Here is a 25,724-nt window from a genome sequence, read left to right on the forward strand (position 1 = left end):
GCTCAGAGCCTGGAGCCTGCTTGGGATTCTGGGTCTCCCTCTCTCTCTGCCCCTCCCCCACTCTCTCTCTCTCTCTAAAATAAATAAACATTAAAAAAAATTTAAATCACATTAAATCTACCTATGAGGGTGGCAAACATTAGAAAGATGGATAGTATTTAGTCCTAACAAGATGTGGTGTAAGGGGCCTCTTCATAGATCATATTGTTGGAAGGAGAAATTAGCAAAAAAAAAAAAAAAAATCTTGTTGGGGGTCAATTGAACAATATCAAAGTCTGAGTAGTGAGCCCTCTGAGCCAGCAGTTTCCGGTTTCCAGACTTTCAGGAACATATCCTAGAATAAGCGTATACATTCACATCAGGATGCCCCTGGTGCAGCTCGAGGGAGTTGGTGTGAATTTGCTCCCCCTACACTTGTGTGTTTGGCTCTACCCCTTGGGCTTCCGCAGGCATCAGGGGGTGGGGTGTACCCAGTCCAGAAACCCACTTTTTCTTCTCTAAGCAGGACTACTTGAGCCCATTGACTTTAATGAGGCTCCGAACCCCCTTGCTTACCTCCTCACTTCCCACTCTTCTCTACTTCCCATTTCCCAACCTCCTAATTTTTATTGGAAAAACCCTCTGACTTTGGGAAAGCCATCCCCACCTCTACCCCAGCTGGGGAGCGTGTACCCTAGCCTGAGTCTGTGAGTGCGTGACATCTACTCATCACAGTGATTGGTTCAGTGGTAGCACATGACTTAAACTGGTCCAATCAGAATGCATCTCATGAGTTTTGTTACAAGTCCTCGGACGAAGACCTGGATAACGTCGTGGGTGGATATGAGCCTGCCATGCTCTAGCTCTTTTTACTACAAGGAGGAAAATGAGTTTGTGGACAGAGCTAACCCACAGAGTATAAGTGAGCCAAGAAAATTACAGAAAAATGAAACCGGAGCCTGGTGACATTGCGAACCTCTGGATAAAACCACACCTGAACTTTCCCAGCTGCCGGGCTTTTCTGACGCAGGCGGCAATAGATTCTCCCTATTGCCTAAGTCCGTTTGAGAGGAGATGTTTTTGTGCTTGCAGTGGAAGCATCTCCACAAACACAGAGCCTCTCCCTTTCTCTGACAGTCTGGTTTCTTGACCCTTGGAACCTTGGCTCAGCCTTAGAAAACAAAGGCCTAGTAATTCTTTCTGGGAGCTTAGGAAGCCCTGACATCCTTCACCCAAGGCTTGATTACTTTGGAGTGAGGTTGGGGTAGTGTGTGGAGGAGAGGGAAAAATGCCTCCCCATCTTTGTGAGCCTCTCATAGCAGCATGAGCAGCTCAGATATTAGTAACTCACTCAAGTATCTTGTCACGTTTTTTATAGCTGAAAAATCATAGACAACCCACATGCTCACCAGTGGGTAACTCTTCATGGTCCATCCACACGGTGGTACACTCTTCAGCTTTAGAAAGATGGAGAGGCACCTGGGTGGCTCGGTCGGTTGAGAGTCCAACGTGGGTTCAGGTCATGATCTCACAGTTCGTGAGTTCAAGCCCCACATTGGGCTCTGTGCTGACAGCTCCGAGCCTGGAACCTGCTTCTGATTCTGTGTCTCCCTCTCTTGCTGCCCCTTCTTCTCCCTCTCCTTCTCCTTCTCCTTCTTCTTCTTCCTCTCTCTCTCTCTCTCTCTCTCTCTCTCTCTCTCTCTCACAAAAATAAACATCTAAAAAATTTTTTTAAAAGAAAGGTGGAGGAAATGCTACATGTATCGCTATGGAAGGCATCATTTTACTGAAAAATACAGGTTGAAGAACAAAATGTAAAGCGCAAATCCACTTTCATTTTTTAAAGCTGTAAGTGTTGAACAGAAAAAAAGGCGTAGAAGGAAGATTGCTTTATACAACAACTTAAAAAAAAATAATTTCTGAGGGCTAGGATTCTGAATGATTTGTATTTTGTTTTTTTTTTCCCCTCCATTTCATTACTGAAATTTTATGGTGTTATTTGAAAACATATCTTTTAATTTAATTTTTATTTTTAAATCGTTTTTAAACATTTTGTTTATTTACTTTTTAATTTTTTTAACGTTTATTTATTTTTGAGACAGAGAGAGACAGAGCATGAATGGGGGAGGGTCAGAAAGAGAGGGAGACACAGAATCCGAAACAGGCTCCAGGCTCTGAGCTGTCAGCACAGAGCCCGACGCGGGGCTCGAGCTCACAGACCGTAAGAGCATGACCTGAGCTGAAGTCGGATGCTTAACTGACTGAGCCACCCAGGCGCCCCATACACGTTTTTGTTTATTTCCGAGAGACAATGTGCTAGCAGCAGGGGGCCAGAGAGCGAGAAAGAGATGCAGAATCTGAAGTAGGTTCCAGGCTCTGAGCCGGCAGCACAGCGCCCGACACAAGGCTCGAAGTCACGAGGAGTGAGTTCGATTGTGGGCTGAACAAGGATCCCCAAAGATATCAGATGTGAATGCCTTGGAATCTATAAATGTGACTATATATGGAAAAAAGATCTTAGCAGATGTAAGATTAAGTTAAGAATCTTGAGATAGGGAGATGCTTTTGGACTATCTAGGTGGGTCTTAGGTGCAATCACAAATGTCCTTATAAGAGAGAAGAAGAGGGCGGCTTGACACAGATAGAAAAGAAGGCAATGTGACCACAGAGTGACAAGGCCACAAGCCAAAGAATGCCAGCAGCCAGTGGAGCTGCAAAGGAACAGATTCTCCCTCAAAGCCTCCGGAGAGAGCACAGCCCTACTGACACCTTAACGTGGACCCAGTGATACTGATTTTGGACTTCGGGCCTCCAGTGAAAGAATACATTTCTGTGAGGCTACCAATTTCATGACAATTTGTTACAGCAGCCACAAGAAGCCAATAGAGTCTTAGAAATCGAAGCGCGCTAGCTGCACAAAATGCTCTTCCCTGACTTGCCTTCCTGATTATACGCTGCTCAGGCCAGAGGAGAGCGAGGCCTCTAGACACCCCCAGAGAGGGCCTCTGAGACACTTAATGAACTCCAGCACTTGGGACCCGGGGGGCTGGGAGCATTGGAGCCCATCCCTGGCTCTGCACTGGGCCTCCTCCAGTGGAAGCGGGGAGACCAAAGGGGTTGCCTGGCAACCCCAGCAGCATGGCAGGGCCCCCACTGTGCCCTGGTTTCTCCTCAGAGCGGAAGCGCACGTATTGTTAGAATGCAGACGCTATTAAAAAAAAATATCGCGCACCAACCCTTCGCTCAAAATAACTTCCCGCTTTCTAAAAATGGAATTCTGCCCAGCCATCACATTTCCTACTGTAGTAAAATTTCTCACCCCCTCGTGCTCTGTAGGTTTGTGACTGGCCGGAGAGGGAACTACTATGAACAGCACTTTCCACCTGATGTAACCTCCTTGGGGAGCCACGCGCTCAGCGCACGGAAGGTGACAGTCCCTTGCATAATAGGCCTCCTCCCTACCTCCCACGGAACCTCCCCTAGGGCTCGGGTTTTTGCCTGCTCCGGTATCCACAGTGTCCCCTGCCTCAGAAAATAATAAAAATAACAATAATAGGACAGTTGGCCCTTGAGCAACCAATTCGAACTGCGTGGGTCCACTTATACGTGGATATTTTTGGATAAATACAGTATCGTACTGGAAATGTACTTTCTCTTAGGAGTTTCTTCAGAACATTTTCCTTTTTAAAAAATATTGTCTTAAAGTTTATTTCTTTTGATACATATACAGAGTGAGTGCTTGAGAGCAGGGGAGGGGCAGAGAGAGAGGGGGAGCCCCAGCAGGCTCCCCACTGTCAGCATGGTGCCAACTCTGGGCTTGAACTCACGAATTGTGAGATCATGACCTGAGCCGAAATCAAGAGTCAGGCGCTTAACTGACTGAGCCACCCAGGCGCCTTAAGAACATTTTCTTTCCTCTAGCTTACTTTATTGTAAGAATGCAGTATAGAATACATATAACATATAAAACATGTTAATTGACTGTATTCTTGGTAAGGCTTCTGGTCAATAGGAGGCTGTTTGTGGTTAAGTTTTGGGGGGAGTCAAAAATTATACATGGATTTTTGACTGCGCTGAAGGTCAGCACCCCTGACCTCCACATTGTTCAGGTGTCAACTGTAATAATAAACTAACTACTTATATAGTCTTTACAATGTGTCCTAAGTACCTTACACGTGTTAACTCGTCTACTTCCCGTGACTATCCTATGGAGTAGGTACTGTATTATTGTCCTCATTTAATAGATGAGAACACTGAGACACAGAGAGGCTACAAACTTGCCCAGAGTCACACAGCTAACAGGTGACTGACCTGTGGTTTGAACCCCCACTGAAGGGCTCTAGGGTACAAGGGCTCTTACTTCCCTATGCTATGTTGACTGGCAGGAGTGGGGCAGGGAGGCGATAGCTGGCCGGCTGGTGGCTGAGACCTCTTCTCTGTGCAAAGCCAGCTGTCTTGGGCACGGACCTAGGCTGAGACTAGGGCCTCCCCAATGGGAACCATCGGCTGTCTCCAGGTCAGGGCTGCAGTGGCCTAGAGAGGCCTTCTCCAACCCACTCTCTCCCCAGGTCATCTGCCTTCTCTTCCTGCTGCAGCCTTTGCAAAGGTGGTAACTGTGAGCAGGGTGGGGAACGATCCTTCCACTTCCAGGTGCGGACCTCAGATGGGTGCCCAAGAGAAGCCAGTGTGAAGTCCTCAGGCTCGGGCATGGGGCAAACCTGGCTTCATCCTGCTCACATTTACCTGATGGTTGCGTGGATAAATAGACCAGGTGCCTTGAGATGGCTCTGGGCTCTGAGACTAGAAGGGAAGCCAAGCTGCCTCCCTCTTCTCCCTTCCCCTCCCCGCTCCGCCCCTGGGATGAGGAGGACAGGGACCCACTTGGGCTGCACCTGTGTGGGGCTGGCCTGGCTGGGTGGGACGAACAGAGCCTAGAACTTGGAGTGAGGAGACCTGGCCTCGTCCTCCTCCTCCCAGGTATTTCTCTCTCTTTACCCCAGACTTCCCCTCTAAGCCAAGGGATTAGATACGTTTTGATATGTGAAAGCCCTTTGTAAACGCCTAACTGCTTTATAAATCCAAGTTTCCTCAGAGAGAGGCAGCAAGGCCTAAGCTGCTAAATCCAACCCTCTGGGTCTGCACCTCGGACCCATTCATCCCCTCTGGCTGAGACTCTGTTCCTACAGTAGCAAAACAGGGGTTAAAAAACCCACTCATGTCAGGGCTGTTGCCTTACTTAAAGAGACACTGCCCGGGAAAGGCAGTCCTCGGAAGGGCAGAGCCCTGCACCCGTGGAACCTGCCGGGGACAGGCCCCTGCTTCCCTGAACTCAGGTGGGGCCACTGGCATTGGCACCAGGATCCTCGGGAGGTTTCGGAAAGGAAACCAGTTGAAGGGGTCACAGACTGGCAGCTCTGGCCTGCACAAGCCCGACACACGTTTCTTCCCGGCAACACTAGAACATTAAACAAACATCGCAAGTACCTCAGGCGGGAGAGAAGGGGCTCCAGGTCTAACACTTCAGCAGAACCCACCCCTCTTTGCGCCTACTCGGGGCTGCTTAAGGCTCTTGTAACCTCCCAGGGTACAGCTGGCCAATGAACTGGCCTCCAGAGAAGCCCGCCCGGAGGGTTTGGATGTCTCGGGGTGGGGTGGGGGGGCAGGGTAGACGGTCCTCTCACCCCCAGCCCCTCCCAGGTCTCAGCAGAACCCGAGTGGGTGTGTTATGACGGGGAGTGCTGAACTGATCTGGACCCCACAGCTCTCTCTCACCCCCCATCCATTGCTCTGAGACAAGAGCTCCACGCCCAACTCCCTCTGGGTCTGCTGCCTCCTTTCCTCTGTCCGGGGGAACCCCAGACCCCACTGTCCCCAGAGAGGGTCAGGGCAGAGGGAGGCACTGTTTCTGCTGGGCCTGTGGAGGAGGCTGAGGGCTGGGTGTACCCTGGCCGGCAGCCCAGGAAGCCTGAGCATGTAATTAAAAGATTGTATCTTCTCGGGTCTGTCTTTTGGGACAAGAGCTCCCAGTGTTGTCTTCGCCCTGTGACCTCTGTTTGGGCACTGCGTCCCCTGCTGCCTGGCTCTGCTCTGTCCCTTTAGTCAGGGTTGGCAGCTCAATTTCAACTGGTTCTGAGCACGGAGAGGACAGACTCCCCTTCTTCCCTTTCAGGTCTCCTAACAGCAGAGCTACAGGCCGATGGCTATGCCTCCTTGCTGCTGGTAGAGCATGGTGGCATCCATCCTGGAGGGGCTTTTAGAGAGACCATCCAGCTAGCGAGTGGACAGCTGAGACTCAGGTACCACTCTGCTGAGGATTGCACCACATGGGTGGTGGGGATGGGCTGGATATGTAGGGGGAAAGCCCCCAACCCCCAGCACTAGACAATGGCCTTTAGGAACCCAGATGGTCAAGGAACACTTTGGCCTTTGCAAGACCACGAGACCCCAAGTCGTCATGGCCTTGGCAGCCCCACCCCACCCCATGGGCCCAAGTTCACCAACAGGGAGGTAAATCAGGCAAGTGTGCTCAGCAGGGGAAAAACAAAACAGCTCCTGGGAATGCCACGGGGAGGGAGGACAGGGCAAGACAGAGGGGGGACGTCAAGGGCTAGGATCCTGGGGTTCCTGGGGTACCTGGGAAGTGAGGAGAGTGTTTAAGGGCTGAACCAGTGGGCTGACTGTGTGGCCCTTACTGTCTTTCGTCTTCTCTGGGGCTGGTCAGGAGCTGGGGGTGAGCATGTGATTTCTGGCCCTGGGAGCCTGGGCACAGAGGCTATGTGTGTTCGTGGAGACACCTCCCGCCCGTGAACCCACTGATTCTGCCACAGACCCTGAGATGTGTGGGCCTGTCCTTCTTGTATAGCCAAGATGGCTGCAGCCTGAAGAAGGGGAGGGGCCTGCCCACAGTCTCTCAGGGAGGAGGCTGCCATCCACCATCTCTACGCTGAGCGCTTTGCAGGCACCGTTGTGAGCCCATTCTACAGATGAGGAGAGCAGGGCTCAGGGAGAAGGTCTCACCCACAGCCAGGAACAGAAGCTGCATCAGGTATTAAACTCCAGAGTCCCGTTTCTTAGCATAACTGGCCTCCCTACCTTCCCCCCTCCCACCAGACATTTTTGTGTGGTCTTTCTCCTTCTTGGCCTTGGGGTCATCAGACTACTTTTCCTGCCCTCAATCCCCAAGGCCCCTCAGGGGGTCACAAGCCTCAAACCATGGGGATCCAGGGAATTCTCCCTTTATGTTCAGCTGGGACTCCTTCCTGCCCTTGAAAGAAGGACAGGGGAAGGAGTTTGGGAAAGTCTTGAAGGTGGGCACAGAGGAGGTCTCCACCCTCCGCCTGCAGGTAGGAGGCTAGGAGCCTCCGGGTTGTTGCCTGCATAGTGACCCCAGCCGGGGTGGGGATGGGGAGGACAGAAGTGTTGGTTAGGGGTATAGCTAATGAGGGTGACCCCCAGACACTATCCAGAGGCTTCTTGTTCTTTTCTTGGAAGGTTAAATGCTTAGGGCATCCAGGTCATGTGGCCACTCAGCCATCAGGCTTCATGACTTCCCTTAGCCTTATCTCTACCGCCTTACAACCAGCCTGGTGATGGGCTGTGGTGGGCTCCTGGAATCTAGCAATCTGTACAAAAGGCCTGCAGAGTCTCGGAACTGAGTCGGGACACGGTTTCTGCCTGCCTAAGAGTAGCGCCCGTCCTGTGAGGGATGGCAGGAAATGTCTCGCCTTGCAGGAAGGTCAGGAAAGGCCTGGAGGGCAGATCCCTTAAGGATGAAAGAGCCAGACCAGAAATGAAGGGAAAGGCACTCTCGGAGGTGGGAATAGCATGGGCGAAGGTGTGGTGCCAGAGCGGAACCTTTTCAGGGAATTGTGAATACTCTGAGTGGATGGAGCAGAGGAAGAGCGGGAGGGGAGGCATGAGGAGTGGATCGCGTCCTGGCCACCTGACCTGGAGGCCCTGAACACCCGGCTGCAGGGCACAGCCTTTATGCCAGAGCAACGGGAAGTCATTGAAGGCTCGAAGCAGGAGTGGGATGTGGTCATTTGCTTTTGGAAAAGCCCCTTCTGGCTGCGAGAGCGGCACAGGGAGGGCGGTCGGGAGGTGCCAGCCAGGACCCAGTATCCACATGCTTTCATGGAAGAATTCTGTGATGAATGCCCCGAGCAGTTGGCTCAGTGGTGCAATAGTCCTGGCCCGGGCCACACAGGTCATCTTCCCCTCGGCTGGAGCGGGGCCGGCTTGGCTGGATAGATGAGCAGGCTCGAGGAGAAACAGATGTGGCTGGAGTGAGTGTGGCTGAGCAGGCTGTGGTTTGTACGGATGACTCAGTTGCCCGTGCCCCGTGCCAGTACTGGCAGCTTCTGGGATTGGGACAAAGATTCAAGGAAGAGGGGTGTGAGGGAGCGGGTGAGGGGCTGCCCCCGGGAGGCTGTGGCTTGAGAAGCCCCAGGCCAGCCTTGGTCCCCGCCTCTGCTTCCACCCAGAAGGCACTCCAGACCCTCTTTCTGTGGGAGGCTGGGCGGCCCAGGTTAACCCCTGCAGTGCCAACTGTCATGCCCGGCCCCCTCCCCGGAGCCCTAGCACCCAGGGGTGCCCCAAGGCAGGGCCGGGAGGGCAAGCTTTCATTTCCTTTCTGTCTCAGGTGGACGTATTGGCCTCCAGCTCTCCCAGCCTGGGAATCCCGGGGCCACTGCTCTTGGTCCTGATGCCATGCCCAGGGGCCAGTGCCCTCCTTGAGACTTGCCCTTTCCAGTAGGCTCCGTCTCTGCCACCGGCTCCTCGGAGAGCTGGAAATAACCCAGCAAGATCAGCTGGCCTTCCCAGAAAGGCAGCTGAAGGCTTGGGCTTCCTCAGAGGAATGGATTCTAATGGTAAAATATCAATATCCCCAGGGGTGCGAGGGTGGGGAGCACAGTCGTGTAGGTGGAGGCTGTCAGAGGCTACCCCGACCATGGCTCTGACACCGGCAGGTCTGGATAACAAGCTGGGATAGCCTTCCCTCAGGGCTCCCTGGAACTCTGTTCCGAGGGTCCCACATGGGAATGGGCTGGCTCTACGGGAGGCAGGGCTAGATTGTCGGTCCTTGGCTCAAGGCAGGGAGGGCAGGAGGAAGGGAGGCGCCATTGTCCTCACCAAACTCAGGTCAGAGTGAGTCATTGATCCAGGCTTGGCTGCTCCCTTGGCTCCATCTGAGGAGGGGAGGGAGGCCTGAGGGAGAACCCAAGATGGCTTCTCTGGGGGCAGGGGACAGGGGCGGCAGTGAGGGGAAAGGTGGCTCTAGGCAGATTCCATGGACAGTGGAAAAAAAGGACGGAAGCAGGAAAGATGACTCCATAAGCTGTCGCTTCTTTGAGTAAAGCAACAAGGAGTGGGTGGAGCTGAGGGGTTATTGAGTAATGTCCTCACGGGGGAGGCTAAAATGAGGAGGGCATGTGACCCTCGGGTGGCTCAAGGGCCAGTGAAGTCATTCTTTCTCCTGGCCTCAGCGTCTCCAGCTTCTCAAGATGACAGGCTGCCCTCTTGATGCAAGCTCCTTCTTAATGACACAAGACCTGTCTCTCTGGCCAGACTCCTTCCTTCCTTCCTTCCTTCCTTCCTTCCTTCCTTCCTTCCTTCCTCCCACAAACAGCCACTGAGGACAAAGAGGAATTCTGGTGGGCAGAGTGGAGGGCACACATGTACAAAATGGTTAATTCCTGTTTAGGGGGTCCATATCCAAGCATGAGGGCAGAGAGATGTGGGGGCCCAGAGTGAGGGGTTGGCCCTGCTGGGTCATACAGGGAGGCTTCACAGAGGAGGTGGCCTCGCTTGAAGGAAGAGTAGTGACCGGCTGCAAAGAGAGAAGAAGAAGGGGACTTCTGGACAAAGAGTAGGTAGCACGCCGGGGCTATGGGGTACCTGAAGGAGGCACAAGGGAAGAGATACCTGCGGGTGTGGAGGGCGCTAGGACTGAAGAAACAGGGGGATTGCCTTAGATGGGGCAGCAGTCATCAGCCCGTCGCCTAGACTTGATGTTGGGCAAAGAGTGGGAGAGAACCTTGGTCTGATGTAAGGAGTGTAGGGCTTGCAATCAGCCAGGCCTGGGTTCAAGTCCAGGTTCTATATCACCTAACAGCTGGTGAGCTGGAGCTGGCCACTGAACACGCTGTTTCCTCGTCTGTACAGTGGGATCACTGTGGCTCTGGGGTTTCTGTAAGGATCAGATGTCACAGTGCCTCGCAGGCCGTAAATAACTGCAAATGCGAGGCGTCCTTGGGCTAGCACCTCGGCAGCAGCCCACTTCTGCCGTGACCTTTTGGGGTGCCATTTCCTGGGGCAGGGCCACAGAAGGCTGCTCTCATCAGGCCAGCGTTCATGCAGAGGATGAGGTTTTTGACCTTTACTATACCCTCTGTGGGGTCACTTTGTTTGGGGTCAGCGGCTGCCCACCCCGAATCTAGAGCTGCGGGATGCTCTAATGCTAGTGAGGCCGGAGCGGGCACCAGTGTTCCCAGTGCACCCTGTGCAGCGGGACAGGAACCCTGCAGCAAAATAGGATAATGGACAGCAGGCGGGTGAGGCCAGGAGTGGGCGGACATGAGAGGATGTGGGGAGAGGACGGGGTGAGAAACAGCTGAGTGGGGCAGGCAGGGCCTCCCGCACCTCCGTCACCCCCCTCGTGCACCCCACACCCCCTGGTCTCAGCGTCCTCGGCTTTGGGCCTGGCTGAGGAGGGGAGGCTGGAGAGGGGAAGGACTGGGACTTGTTAGCTCTGAGTGGCCACATTGTGGTAGCAACTCAGTTCCCCTGACCCCCAGGGCCACCCTAGCTTAGCCTGGGCAGTGTCCTGAGTGTTCTGTGACTCAGCAGTTCTTTGCCAGGGGGCAGGGCCCCCGTGGATCCGCTGAGCTCGGGTCCCCGCAGGGCTGGGCTGTCTCTTGGGGCCAGGTGGTCCTTGGCGCCGGACCAGGCTCCCGCACCCTCTCTCAGCCCCTCATCTGCTCCAGGGACCCTCGAAGTCCCTCTGGCAGCGAGGCCGTAGTGCCGGGACAGGGCCGTGCCCGGTGACTCAGCCTGGCCCTCTCATTTGCACTGAGTAGGTGCCATAAATATTTGTTGAGTGGAGTTCTTGCCTCCGGTTGGGATTTTCCACGGCAAGTAGTGGCTCCAGGCCCTGCCACGGGCCGGCCTCACACATACGCGATTCCTCTTCTTCCCTACCCCACCCTGCTCCTCCCCAGACGCCCCTTCAGATTGCTCCTCCCAACCTCCGTCCCCTGGGAGTCTCCTGCTTCCCCAGGAATCCCCGAGACTCCCCGCGGGACCCCGCCCGCCCGAGAGCCCTGGCAGGTGTGTGCCCGGCGGCGTGTCAGCTGAGGAAAACGGGCCCGAGGCAGGATCTAGCGTGGAGTCCTGTTTGTGGGGGCCCGCGTGGACAGCGGCTGCCTCCTGTCAGCAGGGCAGGGGGCCGGGGCCGGGCTGAGCCGCATGACACCAAGACTTCAGTGTGGGGAGAAGGAGGACCTCTCATAGACCAGGTGGCCACGCGTGCTGGTTGCTCAGTGCAGGTCTGGACTGATTATCAAAGAGCAGCGTGAGTTATGTGGCCACTCTGATCAGAGGGCTTCGACGGCTCCCCAGGGCACGGGGACCTGAGCTCGTGCCATGCCTCCGGGGTCCACATGGTGACTCATTCAGGTCCTCACCTCTCCCCGCTCTGGAAGCTGGTGCTGAGGCTTCATCTCACGCACACAGTGGAGCATCACGCTGACTGGACCTGGGTTTCAAGCTTGAGGCAGATGCATGAGGGGCACAGCCCCGGGGGAGCCCACGGTTTAACTGCGGCGCGAACTTCAAAGGGATGTGTGACACGTGTGCGGGTATCAAAGAAGGTCAGGTAAGAAAGGGAGAGAGAGCTTTGCAAGCCGTGAAGTTCCTAGATACTCATGGTAGCAGCTCATCTTTGTAGGGTACTGAGCCTGTTTGCTGAGAAACCCCAAGACGGGGGTCATATTATTGCCCCCATTTTAGAGACGCAGAAAGTGGGGTGCAGAGAGGTTAAGTGACTTACCAAAGGTCACGCAGCTAGTAAGCCAGGTTTCAAACTCCAGAGCCATGTTCTTAAACACAGTATCATGCCTCATATCCGACGTTTCAGTAATAGCTACCATAGGGATTTTGTGGAGACAAAAATAAGGCCAAATGTGGAAGTTTGCTTTGTGAACGAAAACCAAACATGAACAAATTGTGAAGTATTTTGGAACTGGCTTCCTCAACAGCCCATGGAGATACAGTAGAAAATGAAAGTATTTGTAAACTTTTCCCAAATCCATTGCCTCAGAACTAATCATCAGGTGAGATTATGAATTTTCCCCTTCTTTCTCTCTTTTTCGGATGAATACATTTATCATAGAATTCAATTGATGGTCAGTTTTAGCCATTTCTTTTTACCATCAGCGTCACCACCAACTTCTGTCAATTCTTTCTTTCTTTCTTTTTTTTTTAATTTTTTTTAACGTTTATTTATTTTTGAGACAGAGGGAGACAGAGCATGAACGGGGAGGGTCAGAAAGAGGGAGACACAGAATCTGATACAGGCTCCAGGCTCTGAGCTGTCAGCACAGAGTCCGACACGGGGCTCGAACTCACGGACCGCAAGATCATGACCTGAGGCGAAGTCGGCCGCTTAACCGACTGAGCCACCCAGGCGCCCCTCTTTCTTTTTTTTTTAATGTTTATTTTATTTTTGAGAGAAAGTGAGCCGGGGTGGGGGGTACAGAGAGAGGAGGGGACAGAAGATCCAAGGAGGGCTTCTCACTGTCAGCACAGAGCCTGACACGGGGCTCGAAGCCACGAACCATGAGATCATGACCTGAGCCGAAGTCCGATGCCGAATGGACTGAGCCACCCACACACCCTGACTTCTGTCAACTCTTGCTCCAAGGCGACTCTTAGCTGGAGCCCCTTCTCGCCGTTTCCTAGGATTTTATCCACAGCCACGCCATCTTTACACCACAGCTAAATTGCTACCACGGTGTCCCAGCCACTGCTCTGTGGCTAGCCACTCTCGTCTCACTCACATCCATCCTTCCTGGAGCTGCTTGAAAACTCAACGTAGTTTTCGCCCCTCCCAAGAAGGGCCTACGTGGTGATAACCTATGAGATAAGGCAGGAAGTAGAAATAGAAAATTGGGTAATGGAAAAAGAACTGGCCAGTACTTCATTAGTCACTAATGACACACAAAAAAACAAAAAACATGGGAGGATTCACTGAAGAGCAAATGGTTTAGGTGGATGAAAAAATAACAGCTGATACCTGTGTAGAACATTCCCTGTGCCAGGCCCTGTCCCCAGTGCTGTCCACACATTGCCTGGGAGCAGGGCCTCTTGTCCTCATTTTGCAGACAAAGAAACTAACGCAGGGAAGTTCAGTGGCTTGCCCCAAATCAAAGCAGCTTGGTTCCTGTGTCTGCTTAGCTCCTTTGCTACCAACAGCTTTCCCGTATGTCAGCAGTTACTTCCTACAAAATAAGTCAGGAGGACAAGATACGCTCATAATAGCCATCAGAGGTATGCGATTTCCCAACATGCTGGCTCATTTTGTCACCTGTGTCCCACAGCAGCTGTGCCCGCCCATGCCCAGAGTCTCATGCCGCCTCTCACAAAATAGTCATCGGCTTCTGGCCCTTAGGCCGCTAACAGCAGGCCCCCATCCTGTGCCTAGGGATCGAATGGAGAAGAAGGCTTCCATAGCCCTTTATCGGCCTTGTCCCTCCCTCAGTGAGAAGCAGCCTGGTCTGCAGAGGTGCAGCCCTGCCTTCAACAGACACAGCCAGAATCTTCTTAAAAGTACAGCCCCATTTCAGGAGAGGACCTTTGGTAGTTTCTAGATCCATCTGGGGAGTTCCTCCTCAACAGGAGGACTGAGGGCCCTGAATGAGTATTGCAGCCTCCACTTTCTTATCAGAAGGTAACTCCTTGTAGCCATGCCAGCCAGGGCCCCCTGACAGCAGTGGGGGCCTCCCAGTGTCTGCAGGACCCAGGGGAGGCATTGGCGACACCATCTTGGTTTGCTAGTAGAGTCCATGTATTATGGTTTCCCTCACCCTCACCCATCTGGGCATCTTTCCGGGGCTGAGAAAATTCATCCTTCCCCCTCTAATCATTTCTGGGGCACCAAACAACCCTCTGAAAGGAACAGGATGCTAATTGGCTGACCAACTGGGCTATGGCCTATGACGGTCCCTCCAGAAGAGGTGCCAGGAAGCAACACGTATCAAGCGTCTTTTATACGTACCCAGTATGTTCGGTGCTTTCCCATGTCATCTTATTTATGCCCCCACAATAACCTTACAGAGTAAGTGGTGTGATATAGTCACTATAGATGTGAGTAAACCGAGGTTTCAAGAGGTTGAAGAACTTTCAGTAAATATTGTGGCTGGAAATTGAACACAAGCCTTTGGCTGCAAAGCCTACGGTTTCCGACTGTGTCACACTACCTCCGTGGGAAGATCACTTCGTCGTCTTGCTGAAGACACCTGGGTCGGATGGGGTGTGGGTTAAGGTATCTCCCCAAGAATGACAGTGAGGCAGCCCGCTCTCAGTATAAGGCAGCCCCTATAATGAGAAAATTCCAAGGCAGGAGGGGCTTTAGGTAGGATAGGGTGTGGAAAGGGGCAGGATTTCCAAGGAGCACTGACTTTCTCTGGATGTCACTCGCAGCACTAGCAGGAAGGGGCTCGATACCCCATCAGACTGAGCTTGTGCAGAACACTCCTTGGGTAGCGTGAGCCCAGCAAGGCCCGCCCCTGGCCTGCCAGCTCTGGGTCTTTCTTCTGCGTTCTGAGCCCATCTGCAGAATGGGACAGCCCCTCTGGGAGATTTGGACCGGTGGCTCTCCCAGTCCAGGGCCTTTGCCACCACTAAGGACTGAGGCTGAACCCACGGCTCAGCTTGGGCCAAGCTGAATGCCAGGATGCTGGTGGAGTAAACAGGAAGGAGGGAGTTTGGGTTTAGTCCCTGACGCCAGGCCTGAGGGGTCAGCCTCGTGGAGGAGAGGGAGGTGGTGGAGACTCTCTGTTGCTGCCTCGCTCCTCTCCCGTCCCAGCTGTCCCCCCGGGGCTCATGCAATTCCCTGCAGCTTTTTCGAGGGTGGAGGTGTGGCTGGAGCGGGACCGGGTGAGAAAGGGGGATTGGAAGGGGGCTGCCGTGGGACTGGAGGTAGGGGTCCGTGAAGGGACGGACTGGCACAGCCCTCGCAGCAGCAGCATTTCCCGAGCTGTTACCATGCACCAGGAGTGGTGTGGAGCACTTCGCGTCCAGCATTTCTCTGAATCCTGACAACCACCGAGGGCTGGGCACTCTGATTCTCCTCACTGTACTGATCCAGAGGCCGAGGCTTATGGAGACTTGAGTCCAGATCTCCAGCCGGTGATCTGGCTGCTACACCAGAGAGAGGGTCTAGGAGAGAGACAGAGAGGGCCCAGCAATCTCAGGCCTAGAGCTGAGGCCACTGTGGTCCTGGGCTCTCCGTTCCTCTGGGCCCTCATCTTGCCAGCCCCGGCTATGCACCCCTCCGCTAGGCAGGCCTGCCTCTTTTGGGTCCCCTCCTGCCACGCTCCTTGCCCGGGACAGCTTGCTGCCTGCAAGGGGCCGGGTGGTTCACACTGAGGCAAAAATGACTCAAGTGGCAGCTGAGGTGCTCTGGGAAAAGCACCGCATGCGGAAGCCTTGGCTCTGTGTCGTTCCTGGACCACTTACTAATTGGGGCGCCTGGGTGGCTCAGTCGGTGAAGCGTCCAACTTTGGCTCGGGTCATGTTCTCATGGTTCCTGTGCTGACAGCTCAGAGCCTGGAGCCTGCTTCAGGTTCTGTGTCTCCCTCTGTCTCTGCCCCTCCCCCGCTCATGCTCTGTCTCTCTCAAAAATAAATACACTTAAAAAAATCTTAATAAATTAAATAAATAAATAGATAGATAGATAGGGAAAGCTAATCTGGGAGAGAGAGCCTAGAACAGTGCCTGACATATAGTAGGTGCTCATTAAAACTTTCGTTTGTAAAAGCAGAGATTATGATCCCACCGCACAGGGCTAAGGTCAGATGAATATTCTGTGTATGAAAATACTTAGGAAACTGTGACATTATTTAGTTGTGAAGAGTATTGGTACGATCTCAGGAATGTGTTTTATGAGGGCAAAGCCTTAAGCCAAGGGATGAGGCCTTGACTGCCTGGGGAGTTTTCTTGGGTACAGAAAGTCCCCACTGTTGCTCTTGGAACACACCTAAAACCCCACAGTTTGTCTCTGGCTGCCTCCTGTGAGGCGGGAAGCCAGGCTGAGCTGGTCAAAGACTCTCACAAGGAACCCCAAGGCTGGATGTTTCGGAGCTTCAGAGAATTTTCCAAGGAGCAGAGATCTTGTTTTCAGAGGGGGTAACTCAGACTTTGGTGGCTGGGGGGGCTGTCCCCAGGGAGGGGCTCCCTGTGACTGCACATGCACGACCCCACAGTTCTTTCAAGCGGCTCCCCCCGACCAGACAGCTATGGGAAGGGGCTGTGGGCTGCACACGCACGTGGGAGGCACAGTCCTTTGTCTTTCCCTGCATTTCTGGCAGGCACTTCACTCCCAGCTGACGCACCTGTTGGCACTAAGAACTAGCTGTTTCACTGCTGAAAGCACTCAGGGGTCAAGGGTTGATCGCCCTCGCCCAACTCAGCTCTGAAGAGGATTTAAAGCCAGTTTTGTCGGATCCAACACCCAAGCTCTGTCTGCTAAGCGATGTGGTTTCCAGGTAGCATAGTCTTTAAAAAATTTTTTTATTTTATTTTATTCATTTATTTATTTTAAATGCTTATTCATTTTTGAGAGACAGGGAGAGCCAGAGCGAGAGCAGGGGAGGGGCAGAGAGAGGAAGACACAGAATCCGAAGCAGGCTCCAGGCTCCGAGCTGTCAGCACAGAGCCCGACGCGGGGCTCAAACTCACAAACCGCGAGATCATGACCTGAGCTGAAGTCAGTCGCTTAACCGACTGAGCCACCCAGGCGCCCTCCTCCCAAATGTTATTTTAAATTGTGGCAAAAAATACAGAGCATAAAGTTTATCATCCTTGTCTTAAATGTACGGTACAGCAGTACTATTTTCACGTCGTTGTGTAAAGCTCTCTAGCACTTTTTCATCTTGCCAGACTAAGACTCTGCACCCACTGAGTACCAACTCCCCATTTCCCCTCTCCCAGCCCCCGGCCCCCACCATTCCACTTCCTGTCTCTTGCGAATTTGACTACCCTTGGTAGCTCACGTAAGTGGAACCATACAGTCTTTGTCCTTTTGTGACTGCCTTATTTCACATAATGTAATGTCTTCGAGGTTCATCCATGTTGTAGCATATGGCAGGATTTCCCTATTTTTTTAAGGTTGAGTAACATTCTACGGTGCGTGTGTCGCATTTTTTTCACCTACCCATCTTTCAACGGACCGCTTAGTTCTTTAGTCTTTTAAACTTTTCACTGAGTTCAACAGAGTGGGTCTATTTTATTAATTCAATCGCTTTGGGAATTAAACCCTTTTTGGTTGGCTTCATATTTCGAAGCTGCCTGTCAGATCTTCTCAGGGATTCGGCAGTGACACCACCATGGCATGTGTTTGGAAGGACAGAGACCCTTTTCAAGGATGGTCCGTTCCACTCTCCAGGAAGGCGAATGTTGGGGAGGTTTTCAAATAGTACGAAGTACAAATACATTTTATTTATTTTTGAAAATGTTTTTTTTATTTTAGAGGAGAGAGAGACAGACAGAGCATGAGTGGGGGAGGGGCAGAGAGAGAAGGAGACGCAGAATCCGAAGCAGCTCCAGGCTCTGAGCTGTCGGCACAGAGCCTGACGCGGGGCTCGAACCCAAGAACTATGAGATCGTGACCTGAGCTGAAGTCGGACACTCAACCGACTGAGCCACCCAGGCACCCCTGCAAATACATTTTAGATCTCAGTCCTGGACCCATAAATGCATGTATGTATGTAATTGACACAACAGTTCTCTGAAGCAACACTTAACCTCACTCTGTGAGATGTGCTCACATTTTCCAGTCAAGGGCTCCTTGCAGTGCAGTCTGTGAGCCGCTTATCACCAGCCAGGGAGGAGATAGGTGCAGAAATTAAGAGTAAGTGCTGAGTAGGAAAAGATGCTCGACGTCTATCAGAGAAATGCAAGCACAAACCACAAAAAGAGATATCACTTCATGCCACGAGGATGGCTATAGAAGTGTTGATGAGGATGTGGAGAAATTACTTGAGAATGTAAAATGGTGTCGCTTCTCAGGAAAAGATATGGTGGTTCTTCAAAAAAAAAAAAAAAAAAAAAAAAAAAAAGGAAAGCACGGAGTTACATGACCCAGCAATTTTGCTTCTAGGTGTAGGTACTCAAGAGAAAAGAAAACGTATGTCCCACCCAGAAACTTGTATATGAATGTTCATGGCAGCATCATTCATGACAGCCAAAAGGTGGACACAGCCCAAATGTGCACCGATTGATGAAGGAGGAAGCAAAGGTCCTGTGTCTACTCCATGGAATATTGTTTGGTCATAAAAGGAATAGTGGCCCTGATTCGTGCTATAACATGGACATACCTTGAAAACATTATGTGAAAAAAAAAAGCAGCCAATCACAAAAGATCACATAGTGTCTGATTCCATTTATATGTCATGTCCAGAATAAGCAAATCTATCAAGTTAGAAAGTAGATTAGGGCACCTGGGTGTCTCAGTCGGTTAAGCGTCCGACTTCAGCTCAGGTCATGATCTCGCAGTTTGTGAGTTCGAGTCCTGCGTCGGGCTCTGTGCTGACAGCTCAGAGCCTAGAGCCTGCTTCGGATTTTGTGTCTCCCTCTCTCTCTGCCCCTTCCCCACTTGTACTCTCTGTCTCTCAAAAATAAATAAATAAACATTAAAAAAAAAGAAAAGAAAGTAGATTAGTGATTGCCTAGAGCTGTGGGAGATAGGCTGGAGGGAAATGAGGACTAACTAATTGCTCATGGTAGGAGCTTTCTTTCAGGCTTGCTGCAAATGTCCCCAAATAGGCTGCAGGGATGGTTGCACAACTCTGTGAATATGCTAAAAACCACTGAACTGTGCACTTCAAATGGTGGGTTGAATGCTGTGTAAGTTATATCTCAATGAAGCTACTAAAGAGTAAGTGTTAAAAAAAAAAAACTTTTATAGCAATTTGACATCGCTGTGACATCCAAGAGGATGGTCCCTTTTCTAGTAATTGATTTTTATTTGTCTTATTTTATTTTACAAAAGAATCAGTCCGTGACAGATTGGAATTTAAAAAAAAAAAACAACAACCAAAAAATGAAAACAGAACAGGTTGTCTATGACAGATCATGCGAAAGGCACTGTTCTGGTCTATTTCATTATTATTTTTTAAAAATTATAGGGGTGCCTGGGTGGCGCAGTCGGTTAAGCGTCCGACTTCAGCCAGGTCACGATCTCGCGGTCCGGGAGTTCGAGCCCCGCGTCAGGCTCTGGGCTGATTGCTCAGAGCCCGGAGCCTGTTTCCGATTCTGTGTCTCCCTCTCTCTCTGCCCCTCCCCCGTTCATGCTCTGTCTCTGTCCCAAAAATAAATAAAAAACGTTGAAAAAAAATTAAAAAAAAAATTATAGTTTAAAAGCATGAAGTTGCTTTCATTATCTACTAACGGCTTATGACCTATAGTTTGAAAAGTGCTGCAAAGTCCTGCTCCAGGGGCCCATGGCACGCAGGCGGGTAAAGTCCGCTCTGGTCAAGGTTCTTAGCAATCCATCCAAGGTGGGGGGGGCACCTGCAGGCTAAACTCAAGGCCATATCTGTGACCTGACTCCTGGCCACCCCTCCCACCTCATCTATCACGATGTTCCCACACAGACCCTCCTCTCCAGTCACGTCCAACAATGTGCTTTTCAGAGCAGGCCAAACACTCTCAGATCCCAGGGTCTTTGCAGATGCAGCGTCCTCTGCTAGGACGACAACCCTCCCGTGCCACCCACCTGGAAATCACCACGTTGTTCTCCAAGCTGCAGCCCGGACATCATCTGGGGACTGGCTTTCTCTTTGCACCTCTTTCCCCGAGTCCATAAAAGCAATCATCACACAGCATGGCATCACACGCCTGCCGGTCTGTCCCACCCTGTGGACGGTAAACTTCCTGAGGGTGGGTGTGATGGTTGCTTCATCTTTACATCCTGGCATAACCCAAGGGGCATAACCCAAAGCATGAGTGTGGGAGAGTTCACCCCCACTTATATGAAAACTGGGGTGCTCCTGTCTCTGACACCAGGGCAAAGAGATGGGCAGAGCCCCCTTCCAGTAAATGCTACCCACCACCCCCATCCCTGGCCTGGGCTCTCCCTTCCCATGTGGTTCTGGGCACATCTCCCAGTACCGTGGGTTTCCGAGGCGATGCTTATCTATCTTTTCTTCCTTACATCCTCTACCTTGGTACCAACTACCTCAGACATCTCTTTCTGTTTCACACTGATCATGGTGTATCTGGGGCTACAGTCTACCATTCCCAGGCTTCTTTGATGTGGAAAATTCTTTTTTTTGCACTGTGCCTTTCAGAGGCAAAGTCTCAGTTTCTAAACATGTTACTCAAAAAAGGATCCCACCCCCCACCCCCGCCCCATTTGGCCCAAGTTTTTATGTCCAACTGGACTCAGGCTACTATTTATGATACATGGTATTATGTTAATCTTGTTTCTCCCTCCCTCCCTCCTTCTCTCTCTCTCTCTCTCTCTCTCTCTCTCTCTCTCTCTCTCTCTCTCGAGCATGTGACCACTTAGCACTATTAAAGTGTAAAAGGTCAAATTACTCTCGATGAGGTGAGCGGCACACACCAATTGAGGCAGACAAGCAGATTAAAACACATTGTTGTGATGATTTAAAAAGGCAGCGAAAAGCAGGTGGAACTAAGCTCCAGTTGGTCCAGGTCTGGCGCAAATCAGAAGTAACCTTCGTTTCATTACCATTAGCCACTTTCAAGCTGAGTTGGGACTGAATGTGTGTCTTTACCACACTAACAAGGCAGCTCGGCGCAGCATTCAGAAGCAGGGGCTCTGGGAATGGAATGTGTGGATTCGTACCCCGGCTCTACAGTGGACCAGCTGTGCGGTGCTGGCCGAGTTCCTTAACTTCTCTGTGCTCTTGTTTCCTTTCGGTAAAAGGGGGATAGCAATTGTGTGGATCGCGTAGGACTAATGTGAGAATGAAATGAATTAGCCCAAAAGGGCACAGAGCACACCCTAGGGCGGAGAATGCGAGCAAGACAGGAGGGGGGCAGACAGGCTTCGGATGCAAAGCCTGTGCCAGTCCTGCCTTAGCGCTAGACATTTGGAGAAGTAGACACTTGATACCTTGTTTAATTCTTACGATTATCCTGTGAGGTACATTGTGTTACCCTCGTTTGCAGCACAGTTTGCCTTAGAGACATTAGGACGGGGGAAAAAAAAAGGAGCAAAGAAATTACGGTTTAAAGTAGGGCAAAACAACGAATGATTTCAGGTCATGTCAACAGTTTCTCTCACTCAAGATCAAAGCGAAAACTAGTAGGAGGTGATGCTTGCTTGCCCATCTAAGGCTGTGAAAATGCTGGCAGGGCTGGTTCCCGAAACACATCCCTGTTCTAGTCGCACAGCCTGACCGCTGAGCCACTCCGTTTCGCCGTTAAACCTCTGAAGAATCCTGGTGAGAAGGGAGTTGTAACGTCCCCAGTTTATGGCTGGGGAAGTGAGCCACCTCAGGCAGCCAGCGAGCAACAGAGAAGTGCCTGGAACCCAGGTCCTTTGGTGACCGTGAGCACTGACCGTTGACCACAGACGGTCCCCTGCCCCACCCTTCGCGGATATAATGGCATCAACAGTTCAGACCTTTGCACAGGCCGTGGTGGTTTTCCAAGGCGGAATGCTCCCATACTCTCAGTGTCAAGCTCAGGAAAACGCCACAGATGGGCTCCCACACACAGGTCACCCTGCTAGGGCACTTGGGTTGGGACGGGACAGTCAAGTCACCTCTTCGCAGTCCCCTTTCCTCCTGGTGGCGGCTCTTTTTTTTTTTTTTTTTTTAATTTTTTTAATGTTTATTTGAGAGACAGAGACAGAGTGTGAGCGGGGGAGGGACAGAGAGGGGGAGACACAGAATCCGAAGTGGGCTCCAGGCTCCGAGCCTGTCAGCACAGAGCCCGATGTGGGGCTCGAACCCACGAACCGTGAGATCATGCCTTGAGCCGAAGTCGGACGCTTAACCGACTGAGCCACGCAGGTGCCCCTCGGTGGCATCTTTTGGTGGCCTTTCCCACCAGTAGTCCTCAGGGGGGAACCATGTAAACGCATCAGAGACTCATAATCTTGAGTCTGAAAAGGGGGTATTGAGGTATTGGGGTGCTGATCCCCTTTCCTCTCAATTACATATTTAGTAAGTAAATGGGATTCCATTGACTCTGATTCTAATCCCAAGGATTTCTCATGAGTCACACAAAACCTGAACCCGCCTGTGGAAATTCAAGCAACTTTTGCTTATTCCTTACAGATGACTTTGAATCATTTGTAGCAATTGCTCAATTGGGAAGCTTTAAATGAAAACATAAACTTTCTCAGCTTAAGTCTGTGTTTCATCCAGTGACAGTTTCGTTGTTTTGTTACCTCTTTCCCCCCACCCTTCCTTGAGAGCAGGAAAGATTTTCTCCCCCATTATCACATGCACAGTGTCCAACACAGAACTGGCACATAATAGAAGTTAAACAAATGTTGGCTGGATGGATGAAGGCATAAATGGATGGCTGGAGGGACAGATGACAGATGGATGAATGGCAAGACAGACCCATAGATCTGTGGCCAGCTAGGTGGACAAGGCCACAGCATTGACAGTGCTGAACTGTGATACAGTTGTTAGCTACTTTCTCATGAGGACGTTGGTGGACTGAATGTTTGCTGAGCTAACCCGGCAGAAAATCTTAGCTATTGACTGGTTTTGAAAAAGACATGTAAGTAAGATCTTTACTTATGCATCAGCTAGTTGCTTTTCCCTGCTGCCATTTTGTTGGCTTAATTTTTCAGCAATGATACGCATGTCAAATAGATATGATTAACATCCTTTGAAGGACTCCTGGCCCGGAAGCCACAGAACTGTCCAGACTAGAGTCTGTGCCATGGAGCTGGCACCTTTTCGGCCTCCAGCATGCCTCAACACCCTGTAAGAGGTGTCCCTGTGCTTCCGCACCAACTCAGAGTTCCCAGACCAAAGAACACAATTTCTGCCCCTCCAGGGACACCCTCCCCATCAGGAGGGGCAGAGAGCTTGCAAGAGTGAGCAGACTGGACAGACAGTCCACCGGGAGGGCTGTGGGTAATGCTTCACGTTCCTGTTAATAGTGGACTGGGACAGCAAACCTGTTAGAAGAAGCGCCCTCTGTTCCTGCTGTTGTCCCGCTAACCTCCATTAGACCTGCCAGTCAAGCCTTTGTCTGCTCTGCTCTCCACCCTGAGTCTGACATCCCTCTGGCAGGAGGGCACTGGCCAGCTGCCCTATGGTTATTCCTGCTCTGCCACCGCCCCCACTCCCCGACCTGGCTTCTTGTTACTCAGGTCTATCTCCGGCCCACATCCTGCTCAGTTCTGCCTAAGGCCCAGCGTAGGATTGGTCGGTTCTGATAGAATGTTCTGCATAGTAGCAGGCTGAAGTGTTCCTGATGATAATTCCATCTCTTGATTCCGTTTCCATCCCCTGGGGCAATACTGAAGACTCCCATCTTCTGCATGAGGCTCCTTCAGGGTTTTGAAGACAACTAACGTGTCCCCTTAAGACTTCCCTCAAAGCTGACAGCTCCAGTTCTGGCAACAGTTGCCCCGAGTTTCGCTTTCCAGACCTTCAGCATTCTAGACATTTTGTGGCATGACCAATGTACTCTGGAGAAGTCTTTTAGAAGACTGACCAACTGTCCCAGATTGGAGAAGACTAAGGAGATACGACAGGTAAGTGCGGTGGGGGAGCCCGGATTGGGTTCTGGGCCAGAGAAGGGAGTGTAGTGGGACACTGACTTAATTGACCTAATTGGATCTCTAAATTAGCTGGGGCTGGGGCGGGGAGGAGCGGCGCACAGGAGACATTTGCAAGAGATCCAAGGCAGAAATGGGAGTGCTGGGGAGGGGTCTGGGCAGGTCAAGACACTGCTTGCTGCTCACACCTTGTTGTTCATCTGCTGGTTTATTTGCTGAGGCAGCACAGTGCCAGGCCTACAGCCCCTGCCTGATCTGCTTCAGCGTCTGTGACTGCTCGGCCTAGAAGGGCATCCTTGGGAAAGAACGCTCTGGGATCTCAAGGCTGCTCATTTTATATTTCATATATGCCGAGCGTTTTCCTTGGAAACCCTTCTTCTCCTGGCCGGTTCTCGGACCTCGTTCCTTCTGTGTCTCAATGCCGGCCGTCAATTATCTGGTTTTCCCAGCAGACGCTTGGATGACTTATATGAAAATCATTTTGGTCATTGGGAAGGAACTTGATTACTGAGTGAGTTATTACTGGTACATCCATATCTACGTGGTCTAAAATTGTGCGAACTTTTTGAGTAACCAGGTCATAGCGCTGTCTCCTTTTAAGCCGGGATCAGCTGTAAATCTCCAGAAATTTTCCCATATGGGTTGTTCTCAATCCAGGTCTCCTACAGTTTATTCCTGCACAGTGGATTTTGGAACCTTAGCTTTACATTTTTCCCCATAAAATATCATCTTGGGACTTTCCACTCATCGTTCATGGCTAACATGATTAATTTGGAATGTGGGATCTGACATCTGTCATGTTATCCCCTGCTGACCTCGTGTCACTTACATCTTTGATAAGAACACATCCAAAGTCCTGTCCAAGTGACAATACAGGCCGGAAGCATGCAATCTTCAGTGGGTCAGCATCAATCAATCGGTTGAACTGAGTGTTAAGCGGGCTAAAACCCCTTATGCTTGTAGTACCATCCAGCTCACATCTCTCTCGTTTCTACGCAAAAATATTCTAAGGTGCTGTCAGTTCCGCATCTTAGCAGGTAAGACAGCTGCTTGATAACCTGTAACTAGTATAACTTGCTTTACCAGACTGGAACTCACGTAAGATTCCCCTCGTTTATTTTCCAGGTTAATCTCTGGAATCCCCACGTGCCCAAATCAATTTGTTTCTGGGACTACCATAACAAAGCACCACAAACTTGGTGGCTTCGAACAATAAAAAGGTATCCTCTCACAGTTCAGGAGGCCAGAAGTCTGAAATCAAGGTGTGGGCAGGATTGGTTCCTCCTGGGGGCTCTGTGGGAAGATCTGTTCGAACGCTCCCAGTTTCTGGTGTTTCCCAGCAATCCTTGCCGTTCCTTGGCTTGTAGCTGTCTTACTACAGTTTCTGCCTCTGCGGTTGCCTGGCCTTCTTCGCTGGGTGTCTCTGTGCGTCCTTCTCTCGTCCTAGAAGAATACCAGTTGTGTTAGATTTAGGGCCTACCCTAATCCAGTATGACCTCACGTTAGTTACATCTACATGGACCTTATTTCCAAACAAGTTCACGTTCTGAGGTTTCAGACAGATGGAGGTTCAGGGGATGAGGGAGTGGGGTGGGAAACACCGTTCAACCCAGTGTACCAACTAAACAAAAATCTCTCTCTCCCTGCGGCCTGTGCGCGGTTGTGCCGTCAGTGCAGTGCTCGGCGGAGGGAACCAGGCTCTCTCTCTGCCGCTATCACCTGTATCGCTGTTAAAAACAGAAGGCCC

General features: G+C 51.4%; 1 long non-coding RNA gene across 1 annotated transcript; it reads left to right on the forward strand.

The window, feature by feature from the left end:
• The first annotated feature begins 22,137 nt into the window (after positions 1-22,137).
• LOC109503111 lies at positions 22,138-25,213 on the forward strand. The gene is made up of 2 exons (XR_002162012.3): positions 22,138-23,953; positions 25,103-25,213. It is a non-coding gene; the product is annotated as an uncharacterized LOC109503111 (long non-coding RNA).
• The last annotated feature ends 511 nt before the right edge of the window (positions 25,214-25,724 follow it).

The sequence above is a fragment of the Felis catus genome, chromosome C1, assembly GCF_018350175.1.
Source record: "Felis catus isolate Fca126 chromosome C1, F.catus_Fca126_mat1.0, whole genome shotgun sequence".
Classification (NCBI taxonomy): Eukaryota; Metazoa; Chordata; class Mammalia; order Carnivora; family Felidae; genus Felis; species Felis catus.